The sequence below is a fragment of the Eumetopias jubatus genome, unplaced genomic scaffold, assembly GCF_037043125.1.
Source record: "Eumetopias jubatus isolate StellerSeaLion01/CBP00866 unplaced genomic scaffold, mEumJub1_p1.0 scaffold_16, whole genome shotgun sequence".
NCBI classification, from domain to species: domain Eukaryota; kingdom Metazoa; phylum Chordata; class Mammalia; order Carnivora; family Otariidae; genus Eumetopias; species Eumetopias jubatus.
Genome location: NW_028274822.1, coordinates 32,257,378 through 32,274,038, shown reverse-complemented (window position 1 = coordinate 32,274,038; position 16,661 = coordinate 32,257,378).

Genomic DNA, 16,661 nt, shown 5'->3' with positions numbered 1-16,661 from the left:
TCCATGCAGAACATGCCCTCTTTAATACCCATGACCAGTCTAACCCAGCCCTCCAACCTGTCCCCTCTAAAATCCTCAGTTTGTTTCTCAGAGTCCATAGTCTCTCATGGTTTGTCTCGCCTTCCGACATCCCCCCCTTCATTCTTCCCCTCCTGCTATCTTCTTCATTTTTTCTTTTAACATACAATGTATTATTTGTTTCAGAGGTACAGGTCTGTGATTCAACAATCTTACACAATTCACAGCACTCAACATAGCACATATCCTCCCCAATGTCTATCACCCAGCCACCCCATGCCTCCCAACCCCCACCACTCCAGCAACCTTCAGTTTGTCTCCTGAGATTAAGAATTCCTCCTATCAGTGAGGTCATACAATATATGTGTTTCTCTGATTGACTTTTCCTAAGCATTATACCCTCCAGTTCCATCCACGTCATTGCAAATGGCAAGGTTACATTCTTTTTGATGGCTGCATAATATTCCATTGTGTATATATATATATATATATATATATATATATATATATATATATACTACTGCTTCTTTATCTATTCATCTGTCGATGGACATCTTGGCTCTTTCCATGGTTTGGCTATTGTGGACATTGCTGCTATAAACACTGGGGTGCACGTACCCCTTCAGATCACTACATTTGTATTTTGGGGGTAAATACCCAGTGGTGAAAATGCTGGGTCAGAGGGTAGCTATATTTTCAACTTTTTGAGGAACCTCCATACTGTTTCCCAGAGTGGTTGCACCAGCTTGCATTCCCACCAACAGTGTAGGAGGGTTCCCTTTTCTCCGCATACCCACCAACATCTGTCATTTACTGACTTGTTAATTTTAGCCATTCTGACTGGTGTGAGGTGGTATCTCATTGAGGTTTTGATTTGGATTTCCCTGATGCCGAGCAATGTTGAAGAATTTTTTATGCGTCTGTTGGCCATTTGGATGTCTTCTTTGGAAAAACGTCTGTTCAAGTCTTCTGCCCATTTCTTCATTGGATCATTTGTTATTTGGGTGTTGAATTTGGTAAGTTCTTTATAGATTTGGGATACTAACCCTTTATCTGATATGTCATTTACAAATATCTTCTCCCATTCTGTCGGTTGTCTTTTGGTTTTGTGGACTGTTTTTTTGCTGTGCAAAAGCTTTTTATCTTGATGAAATAACAATAGTTCATTTTTGCCCTTGTTTCCCTTGCCTTTGGTGATGTTTCTAGGAAGAAGTTGCTGCGACTGAGGTCGAAGAGCTTGCTGCCTGTGTTCTCCTTTAGGATTTGGATGGACTCCTGTCTCACGTTTAGGTCTTTCAACCATTTGGAGTCTATTTTTGTGTGTGGTGTAAGGAAATGGTCCAGTTTCATTCTTCTGCATGTGGCTGTCCAATTTTCCCAACACCATTTATTGAAGAGACTGTCTTTTTTTCCATTGGACATTCTTTCCTGCTTTGTCGAAGATTAGTTGACCATAGAGTTGGGGGTCCATTCCTGGGCTCTCTATTCTGTTCCATTGGTCTATGTGTCTGTTTTTGTGCCAGTACCATACTGTCTTGATGATGACAGCTTTGTAATAGAGCTGGAAGTCTGGAATTGTGATGCCGCCAGCTTTGCTTTTCTTTTTCAACATTCCTCTGGCTCTTCGGGGTCTCTTCTGGTTCCATACAAATTTTAGGATTATTTGTTCCATTTCTTTGAAAAAAGTGGACGGTATTTTGATAGTGATTGCATTGAATGTGTAGACTGCTCTAGGTAGCATTGACATCTTTACAATATTTGTCCTTCTTCCATGAGCATGGAACATTTTTCCATTTCTTTGTGTCTTCCTCAATTTCTTTCATGAGTATTTTATAGTTTTCTGAGTACAGATTCTTTGCCTCCTTGGTTAGATTTATTCCTAGGTATCTTATGGTTTTGGGTGCAATTGTAAATGGGATCGACTCTTTCATTTCTCTTTCTTCTGTCTGGTTGTTGGTGTATAGGAATGCCACTGATTTCTGTGCACTGATTTTTATATCCTGCCACTTTACTGAATTCCTGTATGAGCTCTAGCAGTTTTGGGGTGGAGTCTTTTGGGTTTTCCACTTAAAGTATCATATCATCTACAAAGAGTGAGAGTTTGATTTCTTCTTTGCCAATTTGGATGCCTTTGATTTCTTTTTGTTGTCTGACTGCTGTGGCTAGGACTTCTAGTACTATGTTGAATAGCAGTGGTGATAGTGGACATCCCTACTGTGTTCCTGACTTTAGGGGGAAAGCTCTCAGTTTTGCCCCATTGAGAATGATATTCGCTGTGGGTTTTTCATAGATAGCTTTTATGGTATTGAGGTATGTACCCTCTATCACTATACTCTGAAGAGTTTTGATCAAGAAAGGATGCTGTACCTTTGTCAAATGCTTTTTCTACATCTATTGAGCGGATCATATGGTTCTCATTCTTTCTTTTATTAATGTATTGTATCACGTTGATTGATTTGCAGATGTTGAACCAACCTTGCAGCCCAGGGATAAATCCCACTTGGTCGTGGTGAATAATCCTTTTAATGTACTGTTGGATCCTATTGGCTAGTATTTTGGTGAGAATATTTGCATCGATGTTCATCAAGGATATTGGTCTGTAATTTTCCTTTTTGATGGGGTCTTTGGTTTGGGGATAAAGGTAATGGTGGCCTCATAAAATGAGTTTGGAAGTTTTCCTTCATTTCTATTTTTTGGAACAGTTTCAGGAGAATAGGTATTAATTCTTCTTGAAATGTTTGGTAGAATTCCTCTGGGAAGCCATCTGGCCCTGAGCTTTTGTTTGTTGGGAGATATTTGATGACTGCTTCAATTTCCTTAGTGATTATAGGTATGTTCAGGTTTTTTATTTCTTCCTGGTTCAATTTTGGTAGTTGATACATCTCTAGGAATGCATCCATTTCTTCCAGATTATCTAATTTGCTGGCATAGAGTTGCTCATAATATGTTCTTATAATTGTTTGTATTTCCTTGGTGTTGGTTGTGATCTCTCCTCTTTCATTCATGATTTTATTGATTTGGGTCATTTCTCTTTTCTTTTTGATAAGTCTGGCCAGGGGTTTATCAATCTTGTTAATTCTTTCAAAGAACCAGCTCCTAGTTTCGTTGATCTGTTCTGCTGTTCTTTTGGTTTCTATTTCATTGATTTCTGCTCTGATCTTTATTATTTCTCTTCTCCTGGTGGGTTTAGGCTTTATTTGCTGTTCTTTCTCCAGCTCCTTTAGGTGTAGGGTTAGGTTGTGTATTTGAGACCTTTCTTGTTTTTTGAGAAAGGCTTGTATTGCTATATACTTCACTCTTAGAACTGCCTTTGCTGCATCCCAAAGATTTTGAACAGTTGTGTTAATTTTCATTCATTTCCATGAATTTCTTTAATGCTTCTTTACTTTCCTGGTTGACCCATTCATTCTTTAGTAGGATGCTCTTTAGCCTCCATATATTTGAGTTCTCTCTGACTTTCCTCTTGTGATTGAGTTCTAGTTTCAAAGCATTGTGGTCCGAAAATATGCAGGGAATGATCCCAATCTTTTGGTACCAGTTGAGACCTGATTTGTGACCTAGGATGTGATCTATTCTGGAGAATGTTCCATGGGCACTAGAGAAGAATGTGTATTCCGTTGCTTTGGGATGGAATGTTCTGAATATGTCTGTGAGGTCCATTTGGTCCAGTGTGTCATTTACAGTCTTTATTTCCTTGTTGATCTTTTGCTTAGATGATCTGTCCATTTCACTGAGGGGGCTGTTAACATCCCCCACTATTATTGTATTCTTGTTGATGTGTTTCTTTGCTTTTGTTATTAATTGCCTTATATAATTGGCTGCTCCCATGTTAGGGGCATAGATATTTACAATTGTTAGATCTTCTTATTGGATAGACCCTTTAATAGGATATAGTGTCCTTCCTCATCTCTTCTTACAGTCTTTGGTTTAAAATCTAATTTGTCTGATATAAGGATTGCCACCCAGCTTTCTTTTGGTGTCCATTAGCATGGTAAATGGTTTTCCACCCCCTCACTTTCAATCTGGAGGTGACTTTGGGTCTAAAATGAGTCTTTTGCAGACAGCATATCGATGGGTCTTGTTTTTTATCCAATCTGATAGCCTGTGTCTTTTGATTGGGCATTCAGCCCATTTATATTCAGGGTAACTATTGAAAGGTATGAATTTAGTGCCAATGTAATGCCTGTAAGGTGATTGTTACTGTATATTGTCTGTGTTCCTTTTTGGTCTATGTTACTTTTAGGCTCTTTCTTGGCCTAGAGGACCCCTTTCAATATTTCTTGGAGGGCTGGTTTCATGTTTGCAAATGCCTTTAGTTTTTGTTTGTCCTGGAAACTTTTTATCTCTCCTTCTATTTTCAATGACAGCCTAGCTGGATATAGTATTCTTGGCTGCATATTTTTCTCATTTAGTGCTCTGAATATATCATGCCAGTCCTTTCTGGCCTGCCAGGTCTCTGTGGACAGGTCTGTTGCCAATCTAATGTTTCCACCATTGTAGGTTACAGATCTCTTCTCCCGAGCTGCTTTCAGGATTTTCTCTTTGTCTCTGAGACTAGTAAGTATTACTATTAGATGTCAGGGTGTTGACCTATTTTTATTGATTTTGAGAGGGGTTCTCTGTGCCTCCTGCATTTTGATGCCTGTTTCCTTCCCCACATTAGGGAAGTTCTCTGCTATAATTTGCTCCAATATACCTTCTGCCCCTCTCTCTCTTTCTTCTTCTTCTGGGACCTCAATTATTCTAATGTTGTTTCATCTTATGGTATCACTTATCTCTCGAATTCTGTCCTTGTGATCCAGTAATTGTTTATCTCTTTTTCTCAGCTTCTTTATTTTCCATCACTTGGTCTCCTATATCACTTATTCTCTCTTCTGCCTCATTTATCCTAGCAGTTAGAGCCTCCAGTTTTGATTGCACCTCCTCAGTAGCCTTTTTGATTTCGACTTGGTTAGATTTTAGTTCTTTTATTTCTCCAGAAAGGGTTTCTCTAATAACTTCCACACTTTTTTCAAGCCCAGCTAGTATCTTTAAAATCATCATTCTGAACTCTAGTTCCAACATCTTACTAATGTCCATATTGATTAGGTCCCTGGCAGTCAGTACTACCTCTTTTTTTTTTCTTTTTTTTTTTTGAGGTGATTTTTTCCATCTTGTCCTTTTGTCCAGTGGAAAATAGATGAATGAGAGAAGAAAATGCTAACAGGGTAACAACGTCCCCAGAAAATATACACTAAACAAATCAGAGAAGACCTAAAACCAGGGGGAAAGAAAGGGAAAGAAAAAAGAAAAAAAAAGGAAAAGATAAAAAACAAACAATCAAAAACACAACAAAACAAAAAAAACAGAATATGATCAAATATGATCAGGCTGATGCATAGATCAGTGCCACATACTAGATTTTGGGCATATTTTGGTCTGATAGAAGAAAGTGCCTCCCAAAATTTTGAAGAAAGAAAAACTTATATATGTACAAAAATAAGGGTTAATACGATGAAGGTATAGAATATGACCGTAAAGGTGAAAATTATAAAAGATTTTATAAAAGGAATTGATAAGAGAAGAAATTGGTTGAAAAAAGAAAGAAGAGGATTTAAAAAAAAAAAAAAGGGAGAGAATGTGATCAGGCAGGAGACTAGAACAAAGCCATACACTAGAGATTTAGGGTATATTTTGATCTGTTAGAAGAAACTGTATGCCAAAAGTTTAAAGAGAGAACAACTTATATATACATTCCAAAAATAAGGGTAACTACTATGAAGGGATAGAATATGACTTTAAAAATGAAAAATAAAAAAAAAGATTTTTTAAAAAAGGGATTGATAAGATGTTGGTTGAAAAAGGGAAAAAGAAAAATTAAAAAAAAAACAAGTTAAAAAAAATTAACTTTGAAAGACTAAAGAATCATGGGGAAAAAGTCATGATTTCTACGTGCTGTATTCCCCTAGTGCTGGAGTTCTGTCTTTCTCATTGATCGGTAAACTTGGTCTTGGCTGGCTCTTCTTGCTGATCATCTGGGGGAGGGGCCTGTTGCCATGGTTCCCAAATGTCTTTGCTGGAGGTGGAATTGCCCCACCCTTGCCAGGTCTGGGCTAAGTAATCTGCTCGGGTTTGGTCTTGGGAGCTTTCGTTCCCTGCAAGCTCTCGGTACAGCTTTGGAGGACGAGAGTGAAAATGGCAGCCTCCCAATCTCCGCTCTGGAGGAGCCAAGAACTCGGGGGCCCCACTCCTCAGTGCGCCCCCAGAGAAAAGCAGTCAGTCACTCCTGTCTCCCCAGTCCCCGGCCACACTCCGTGCTCACCCGGCCTGTGACCTAGCGTTTCTATCTCTGACACACGACCCTGTGTGGTGTCTCCAAACCCAACAGATTCCTGCGGTGCACTCCCACGCCACTCCTCCCGGGGGAGGAAAGGGAGTCTCCCTGGATCTGCCGCTTGCTGGGTCCCTGCTGGAGGAGCAGTGGCCCGATTGTGCCGTGGATTATGGTTTATGGCAACCCCAAGCTGAGAGCCCACTCCTCGGCTCCGTCTCTGTAGCCGGCATCCCCGCTCCCATACCTGGAAGTTCTGCCGCAGTCAGGCACCCCTGGTCTTCCTGTGACCCCGAGGGTCCTGAGACCACACTGTCCCAGCAAGGGTTCCACCCCCCACTTAGCCACTGCAGTGACGTCCCTCAGCGGAGCCGACTTCTAAAAGGTCCGATTTTGTGCTCCACTGCTCTATCACTTGCCAGAAGCGGCCGACGGAGGCCCCTCCCCTGCCATCTATCCTCCCGAATATCACCTCAGATTCACGTCTCCACACCTCCTACCTTCCAGAAAGTGGTTGCTTTTCTGTACAGAGAATTGTTGCTATTCTTTTCTTCAATCTCCTGTTGAGTTCGCAGGTGTTCAGAATGGTTTGACCCCTATCCAGCTGAATTCCTGGGACCAGACGAAATCCAGGTCTCCTAATCCTCCATCATCTTGCTCCTCCCCTTGGATGTGCTTCTATTGGCTGTTGATATTTGTTTTGGCAGACAGTTAAGTTAGGGATAAGTTTGTTCTTCCAGAGGTCTTTTATTAAAGACTTATTAGGGTGAGACTACAGTAGATTGTACTTTATAATATTTTAAACCATTTCTCATTTATTTTTTGCCTTTGTAATTAAAGTTTTATTGGAACACAGCCACACCCAGTTTTTTACATGTTATCTATAACTGCTTTCATGCTAAAATGGCAGAGATGAGTAGTTGTAATGGAGACCATATGGTCTAGAAAGTCTTTATACTATTTACTTAAAAGTAAACAGCCTATTTACTATCTGGCCCTTTATGGATACACTCTTTTCCACAAAAGGAAAATGAGGCCTAAAGAGATTTAATTTGAATAAAATCAAATTAAACAGGCATCTGTCATACACTAAAAATCCTATTTCAGTAATGCCCCCTTATCTGCAGTTTCATTTTTCATGGTATCCATGATCAACCGCAGTCTGAAAGCACTTGATCTTCCTTCTGACTAAAAGTCAGAAGTTCAATGGTTAGCCTAACACTAGGTCACAATGCCCACATTATTTACCTCACTTTATTTCATCCCATAGGCATTTATCATCTCATATCATTATAAAAAGAAGGGTGAGTACAGTGCAATAAGAGACCACATTCACATAAGTGTAATAACTTTTATGACAGTGTATGTTATAATTGTTCTATTTTTATTATTAGTTATTAGTTAAGTGTGTATGAGTAGGAAAAACATAGTATATTTAGGGTCCATTATCATGGTTTCAGGCATCCTCTGGGGTCTTAGAACATATCCCCTATGGGTAAGGGAGGACTACTGTAATTCCTGTAGTGTATGACTTAAGACTAATAGTTCTGTTTGGACTTTGGTTTAACCAACATTGTAAACATGTTGAACACAAAGAAGTATAAACTGGTAAAGTAATATATAAAATGCCTTCTCTTTAAGGAATGTCTTAAAATTTTTTTCTTTTATTCCGCTTCTTCTGGTCTTCTAAATTTATCTTTTATCCTTTCTGAGAAGGTTTCTTTGATGATCCTTGCACAAATTCACTCAATTCTTAAAGTTTTGAAAATAATGTCACTCAATCTAAACCTTTATCAAAATCTGGTTAGGTTATATATGTATAACCTCACTTCAAGGAGTCAAAACTCTTACCCTATTTTATCTGTGTCTTCACAGCATATCCTGAAGCTTGGCTATAACTCATTGAGTAACTTAGAAATACGCATTCAGATAGTTAACTATCAATCAGGAAATGTTGATCAGGCACCTCCAATAATTTAAGACTTGAAAGGTACTGGTGGTAATACAGCATTGAGAAGGATAAGCATTGTTTCTCCATTCATGTAACCTTATACTTGAGTGGAAAAGAAAAACATGAAACAAATAAATAAATTAGGATTCAAAGAAAACTAAGCCACCTTGTCTCATTCTCATTAACTCCCATATATGGCAGAGTTTCTAAAATCTCTTCCCATTGCAAACTCCCCCCAAAACTATCTCCAACCCAACAGTCTGCCTTGAAATATGCCTCCCTCACTCTCAGTGGCAATAAATTTCATTTCCTTTCCCTAGAGTAAGTCTGCTCTCTGCAATATAAATCAAGCTTGCTTCACCTACTTCTCCAATTCTCCACTTCACCAAATTCTACAATCAGCAGAATGCAAGTTTAGAAGGTGATGAACAAGCAAAAATGGAATTTGCTTTGGTGTGTAAAAGGAGATGAGAAGGGAGAAAGCTGTGAATAACCATACATTAGAGAACTATTTTACTCTGTTTTTAATTAATTACATAATCCTGAGTATGTTGATTGCTACAAAGGAAAAGTAGAGAGTATTTGTGAATGAATAACAGGTGGATCCTACTTTAGTCCCATGGTCAGAAAATACTTATTGTGTAGGATGTGGTGCTAGATGAAATGTTTAAATGTTGAATAAACATCAAAAACTAATGATGTACTGTATGAGGACTAACATAACATTAAAATAAAATAAAATAAAATACTGAATAAACAGGCTCAGGATCTGAGGCTAGATGTATGAAGGTGAGTATCATTAACATAATAACGGGTAATATAAGGCATGAGAATACATTTGATAACCTAATAAGAGAGTGTATATTGAAAAGGGAAGGGGACTTAGGGAAAGAAGTAGGAAATTCTTGTATGTACTACTTGGGTAAAAAAGAAGACAAGAACAACAAAAACAAAAAGGCACATCCAGAGATGTGTGAGCAAATGAACAGAAACCCATGGAAACCAAAGGCAAGAGGTGTTTGGTAAGGGAGCGGCCAATGGTGCAAGCACAATTATGTATGTGAGAAGATCATAGAAACACCAAACACCTTTACCCACACAGGCAAGCATACTCTTTCTCCTTTTACTTAATTCTATATTTTCTCTATTTAAAAATACAAGATTTGGGGGGAAATTGAAAGAGATACTTTAGTGATGACTACCTTTGTATTATTTTCAAACAAACAAAAAACTACAGAAGAGGCACTTGAAAAAGACTAGGAAACATGATTCAGTGAGTGATGCTAAAAGAAAAGTAAAAAAGAAGTTTGAGGAGATCCATTTTAGAGTAAGACCAGGTGTTCTGTATGATAGGCACAGTATGTGGCCAAATAAATTTTTGTTTTGGTTAATGACGGTGACTGTGATATTGAAGAGTTTTGGCAGTATAGTAGCTGGGGAGAAGAAACGGATATTGGCTCAGATTTTATCTACACACAAGCATATTCACAAAATATTCTGGTCTCTGTTTCTAAATAATGCTTAGCAAATGTGAACATCTAAATTATATACACCTGATAAAAATTCTGGGCATTAATTTTCAAATTGGATCATCAGCAAAGTCTATGGTATTCCTTTTGGTGATTACTATTCTGTCTTACGAACCATCAATCAGAAGCTAATCATATTATGTTTATTCATTAAATTATATAAATCTAAGTGTGATCAGTTAGCTATTTTCAATGTTTGGTTTTTTTTTTGCTAGTAAGACCAGTTATGACAGACATCAAATATGCAACTAATATTTATGGAAGAAAAACTGAAACTTGAGAAAATTCTATCTATTAACTTATTTGCTTCTGAAAACTAACAAAACCTGCTCATACTGAATTTGGTGGGTGAACATCTGGGTCTAAATTACATAACATGAGATTAGATTGGCCAAATAAATAGCATTAGCCAAACATACTGGCATTTTTAGTTTAGTTTGGCCAAATAAATAGCATTGGCCAAGTAAATAGCATTAGCCAAACATACTGGTGTTTTTAGTTTAGTTTTCAGAGTGCTGGAGATACTTTCTCCTTGTATACTGAAAAATAGGACTTTGTCCTTATACCCAGAGAAAAAGGCAGAGGCTCAGTTTCACTGATGTCTTACTGGGTTGTCTTCTGCAAATAGATTTCCCAAGTCAGCATCCTAAACAGTGTACAATTTCAAACAACTGTCCCAAACTGCACTGAAGGGGAGGTGAGCGGTATCATGTTGAGCTCTTAGCCCAACTTTCATGAACCTTTTGCATTTCAGCAAGAGGAAAGGTATTCCACTCTCTCAACCCTAATTTCTAGCAGTCTTCTCAGATTTGCTTCATCCAGTGTACTGGCCCCTCACTTTGCAGGTATGCATCATCCCTGCCTACAAAATAGCAAGGAAGTTCCAGTGACTTCCGTGAAAGAATCCATTGCCTTGGTCGCTTCCTATATTTTGTGAATTCTATACCTTGAAGTGTTAACTGTGCATTTTGTTTAGCTTCTGCTGTCTCCTAAGAAGAGCTCTATTGTCTGTTTCCTGCAGCCTCTCCTGGGACTGAAGGGAGATGGTGGTTAAGTTTTAGCTTCCATGAGAAGTGTTATTCAATGATTTTGATGATGTCTTACCTTTGTTGTATGGGAATAAATTATAAACATAGCCTAAAAAAATAGATAAATCATAATTGTTGGTGACTGTCTTAGAAAAGAAAGGAACCAATATCTCATTTAATCCTTTGCTGTTCATAAGCAGTCATGTAGTGTCTTGTGAATCAGGATGAACATACTAATTGTACAGTCCTAACCGACCTTAGTCTTCTTCTAACTGGTTTCCAACCTCCCCACCCACTGCATTCCAATTTTGTGATATAATAACAATAATATATGCTAAAGTTTTCAGAGATGGTAGGACTGTAAGTCAATGTAAGTTTTACGGAAGAAGTGTATTTGAGTTCATTCTTTAAAAATTAAAATAGACACACACAGGAAGAAGGCCATTCTAGGAGAAGGTAATAGCACACAGATTCTCAAGTAGGTACGAATGTGGTCTGATCTCACAACAATGACATTGAACTGAGGTTTCATTTTGAAATGTGTAAAGATTTAGGGGCCAGATGATAGAGGACTTGCAAAGTCAGACATGTTTCAGATTTGATGTCAATAAGTTAATCACTCTAGTAACCTTGAATGAAACAGAATGACAGAGTAGCTTTCCTCTATTTCCCCCTTTGAAGCTGAATATTTATTTACTTTGTTTGGTTTTAATTATTTATGTATTTACTTATTTTGTAATTGATTTTATAATTGTCTCAAATACCCACTTTATCCCACTGTGTGAATGCCCATAAAAATCTGCAGCATAGGTCGGCGGGGTTTCCTTGATGGAGCTACTGACGTTACCGTTTACAGATGCCTCCCAGCAGCCTTAATGATTGTTGCCAAGAAAAAGCTCAGCCATCCCCCAGCAGCAGCCACAGGGCAAAGCCAGAAAGGTAAGCTGTGCTGGTACAGAGAAGGTCTAGCTTTCTCAGAGTCTGCCTCACTAGCAAAGCAAAAACTTCTCCTGTGCCAATTCTGAAATGAATTAATTAGTTGAAGACCAATCTTGGGTGAACTTTTCCTTCCTTCCTTCTCTATCATTTTTTTCTCATAATAGTGCATGTGGTGAGACCCTCGGGGAGCAATAAGACACTTGGATAAGCCAGTTGTAGATTAAATATAGACTCCCTGTGGCAACTCTTATCTCCTGCCTTCCCTCCTGCTTGCAAAGATGCAGAGACGGGATTATTGCCACAGCTGTGCTTCCTAGAAGACTAATCAATGCAGCTATAAGAAGGTCTGAAATGCAGCAGGATTTTCAATTCTAAAGGATAAAATTTTTTTAAAAGTGACGAAGAAAACTGTTCTAAAAGTTATAATGCTGTTAAATCTAAAAAACCTTTAAAGACAGAAAATAAGTCTAAAAATTGGCCCATTGTCCTATTTTGGGTGCATATCAAGCTGGGATTGATAAGACCTGTCTACAGGAGACTGAAAAATGAAGCTGAGTTCCCAGAAAACATTGATTCCTTACAAGAACTTTGTTCATTTAAGCAAAATTGGAATTGGGGCATGGTTACATTTAGAACTTATGGATACACCACTAGAGATGTCAAATTCACCTTTTCTGCCTCTTCATGAATTCTCAGTCAGGCCCTGACATAGAAGCAATTAGGACAAATTCCAAGTCAGTTGAGATACAAAATCATAAAGAGAAGTATGGAAATGTAAAGGAAGCTCTGGGGAGAAAACAGTCTAAATCTTTTCCATAGTAGGAGTGAAGATTTTTCCCCCACGTGGTTGTTTGTCACCACCCTTCTCTAGGCTTTGGAGGTCAGATCCCCCATCATCTGCTAGCATTCTCCACTCCTCAACAAGGTGGGATGATACCATCCTGAAGGGATGGCACTACAAACCAACCATGAATTTGAGGACAGTGTACAGGTGAACAAGAAGTTAACCAGTTTGCTCTTCTAGTGCATGTCAGTCAGTCAACATATATGTATTCAGAATCTCAATGTGCCAAATGCTATGCTGAACAAACCAGATTTGGCCCTGTATTCTTGAAGCTTACTCTATAGTTGAGAATGTAAACATTATACACCTAATTATAACTGTAATAATTGCAATCCAAGAGAATCCGAGGATGCCAAGATCTGGGGCTAGCAGAAATCCTGACCTATTGAGGTAGTTTTTGGAAAGGGCAAAGGGGGCAGGTAGCAGATGATTGGGCCAAATACTGAAAATGGGGTGACAACTGACAAATTAATGATGGATCAATGTACCTTCCTGTGTGGACATACATGGAACAAGGCAGCCTGGTGTACTCAACTTGGTGAAGGGGCAATTTAAAAATTTCCTTCCAGTGGTGTTTTTGCACCAGACCTCTGCTTACTGGAAGATGTAGAGGAGGGAATCTGGGCTCCTCAGAGTTCACTCTCCAGTTTTTTGTCCCCTTTGCACAATTTGTTTTGATATTGTCAAGTGAAACTATTTCTGCATTGCTATGATTAGGGTATAGTGATAAAAATGTGCAGCATATATCTTAGCAAAACTTTTTAAGTGAATTTAGGATCCCACTGGTTTTAATAAAAATATATGCATTCAGGTTTTTTTTTAATTTAATAAATGACATTAATGAGAAATAAAATGTTTTATACATTTAGCAAAAGACATTAATGGGGAGGAAGAGATTCATTATGACACTGCTCTGTACCCAGAGGATGCCATGTGAAGGTTGTTCTCTGGGTGACTAAACAAGGGGCACACTTACTTTAATGGCCATATTAAAATAGCACAAGGGTAGAATATTGAATAGAGTATCTTTAGAAGATAAATTGTTTAAGTTCTCACTTGGTGTTTAGAAAATGTTGGTTTACTTTTTTTTCTCTTTCTCTCTTCGGACAGTGAGTTTTTACCCTTCCATATAACCTAGCCTTTCTAACATGAATTCATCCTAACAATGAATCTAAAGAACAGTATGAACTGAAGTGATCCTATTAGACACTAAGATAACATCCGAGAGCCCTGGTAAGAAATTTAGATTTGCATTCTAAATATTCCTGATCCACTTGTCTGTTGGTTGGTTGTTTTATATTTTCCAACATCAAAATCAGAAGAGCCAGAGACTCATTACTCACAGAACTCTTCTGAGTTCCAGTTTGTGGATGAAATAGATAGGGCTAACACATATAAAATAGAATGAAATTTATTCCCAGAGGCTAATGAACCTTTGTTTGATATTGTAATACACTGTGCTTCCTGGGTCAAATTAATCTTAAACGTGTGTTAGTATAAGATTGCTAAGTGTAGATAACCCTGAAGACAAGAGAAGCATTTGAAATCCAGATAATTCTAGCTTATAGACATAAGAAACATGACTGAAGAAAAAATAACGGATCACCTTGAAGTCTACCCAAATCAGGTTCTCTAGCTCTCCTAAACATTGTCTATAATGTGTAGATCACAAGGAGCAGCAACATTCCAAAGAATCTGGACACTAGAAAAGGCAGCTCCTATAAATTCAATTTTACCAAGTTTAGTAAAATTTTGAGATTACCAAAAGGAGGAAATATTACTTTTTTCCTTTAATGCAGCTATGTTGACAAGAATCCCTGAAAATTCTTAGAATTTTTACCATTGCAGCTTCAATATATATTTTTAGAGAAAATGGAGCCCATCAAATGGGTGATCCCTCAACAAATCTGCTCTTTTAAAAAATATGCAACAGCTTTATTAAAATACAATTCACATATCAAAAGAATCACCCTTCTAAGGTATATGATTCAGTGATTTCTAATACATTTACAGAGTTCTGCAACCATCACCACTATCAGACTTTAGAACATATTCACTACCCCCCCCAAAAAAAGCCTGTACCAATTATTACCACTACCTATTCTCCATTGCCCCAGCCCCTAGACTATTAATATACTTTCTGCCTCTGTGAATTTACTTATTCTGGACATTTTATATAGTAGAATCATATAATATATGGTCTTTTGAGTCCAGCTTCTTTCATTCAGCATAATGTTTTCAAGATTCATCCATATTGTGTACCCATGAGTCTTCATTCCTTTTTATGGCTGAAGAATATTTAATTACACACCACATCTTTTTTATCATTTCATCAGTTGGTGGATATTTGTTTTTCTTTCTTGGCTACCATAAATAATGTGGCCAAGGTATTTTGCAAAGGTATTATGTGGATATATCTTTCTATTCCCTTGGCTATATTACTTAGAAGTGGAATTCCTGGATCATACAGAAACTCTATATTTAACTTTTTGAAGAAATGCCAAAACAGTTTTCCAAAGAAGCTGTACCGCTTTAAATTCCAATTAATATGAATGCTTTTATTTCCCAACAACATATCACATCTTTTACATCTAAATTTGTCAAAAGCATTAACCTTCCATGTCAAAGGAAAAGATATTCCTCAATCTGTACCTGGAATTTCATCATTCATCACCATGCTTTCTAATAATTCCAACATGCCTACCCTTGTTTTATCGTCAGGCTCTCCTACACTTCTCCTTCTTTCCTTTTACCCTACAAATATGCTAATGTGGTATGAGGAGAAAGAAAGAGAGAACATCTTGACCTCTCTCTCAAACTCTCTGACCTGAAGGTTAAAGAGGTGCTTATTAGTTTTATAAATTAAATATTAACTATGGCATTTTGTAATGTAAAAGTTGATAAATATCAAAATTCTCCATCTTTCCCAGATCCCCTACTCTAGATATTAAATCCTAAGAGTCTACCTCAGAAATCTATCTCCTAATGCTTCTTTCTTAGTTGAAGCTATGATCTTTCTCTCCTGGGGACTACTATAACACACTGGGTTGTTTCTCTACCACCAGGCTTACAGTCTCTCTAATTGCTTTTCCATATTGCTTTTAGAGTTACCTTCTAAAGCACTTTTAATAGTTTCTTGTTATTGGGGCACCTGGGTGCCAGTCAGTTAAGCATCTGCCTTCAGCTCAGGTCATGATCTCGGGGTTGTGGCATTGAGCCTTGAGTTGGGCTCCCTGCTTAATGGGGAATCTGTTTCTCCCACTCCTTCTGCCCCGCCCCTCGCTCATGCTCACTCTCTCTGTCTCTCTCTCAAATATATAAATGAAATCTTAAAAAAAAATAGTTTCTTGTTATCAACAGGAAAATATCACAACTCCTCGCCATAGGATAAAAATCCTACCTGGGATATACTCCGTCACTAAATGACTTTCCTAAGAACCCCAGCACCCCATGACTGAACTTCATGGAAATCATCATTGATCACAAAACTTCCTTTTTGATGCTGTCTCTATGCTCTTACCAGTATCTTAACACTGCCTTTCTAGTCCACTGCTCTCATCTTAACACTATTCTCCATTCTTCTCCTGGAACGTCCCCACTAATCAAATGTTTTTTCTTCTGTCAATATTTCCATTTCTCAATAGGAATTAGAAGCATCATTCTCTCCAAAGCACTGTGATTATTTCTCCATTTTAGCTATGTAATTCACTTTGGTTTACCATACTGTGTTAGATTTTTTTTCTATTTTTATACCTTTCTTTTCCACTGACTTATTTATCAAGGCAAGAAAGTATGTTTCATCAGTTTTTGGATCCCCAACACATAACAGAGTGCTTAGCATACATTCTATTACTTGGGGTCTAACCAGAGAAGCAGAACCAGAAGGATGGATGAATGGACAGATGGATAGATGGATAGAAAGACAGAGAGACAGATAGGTAGATACTGATTGATTATTACAGGGAATTAGCTTACACCTTATGGGTTAGGGGATTGCTATATAGTCTTCACAAGGCTATCCTTACATCTAATGTTGAAGCCC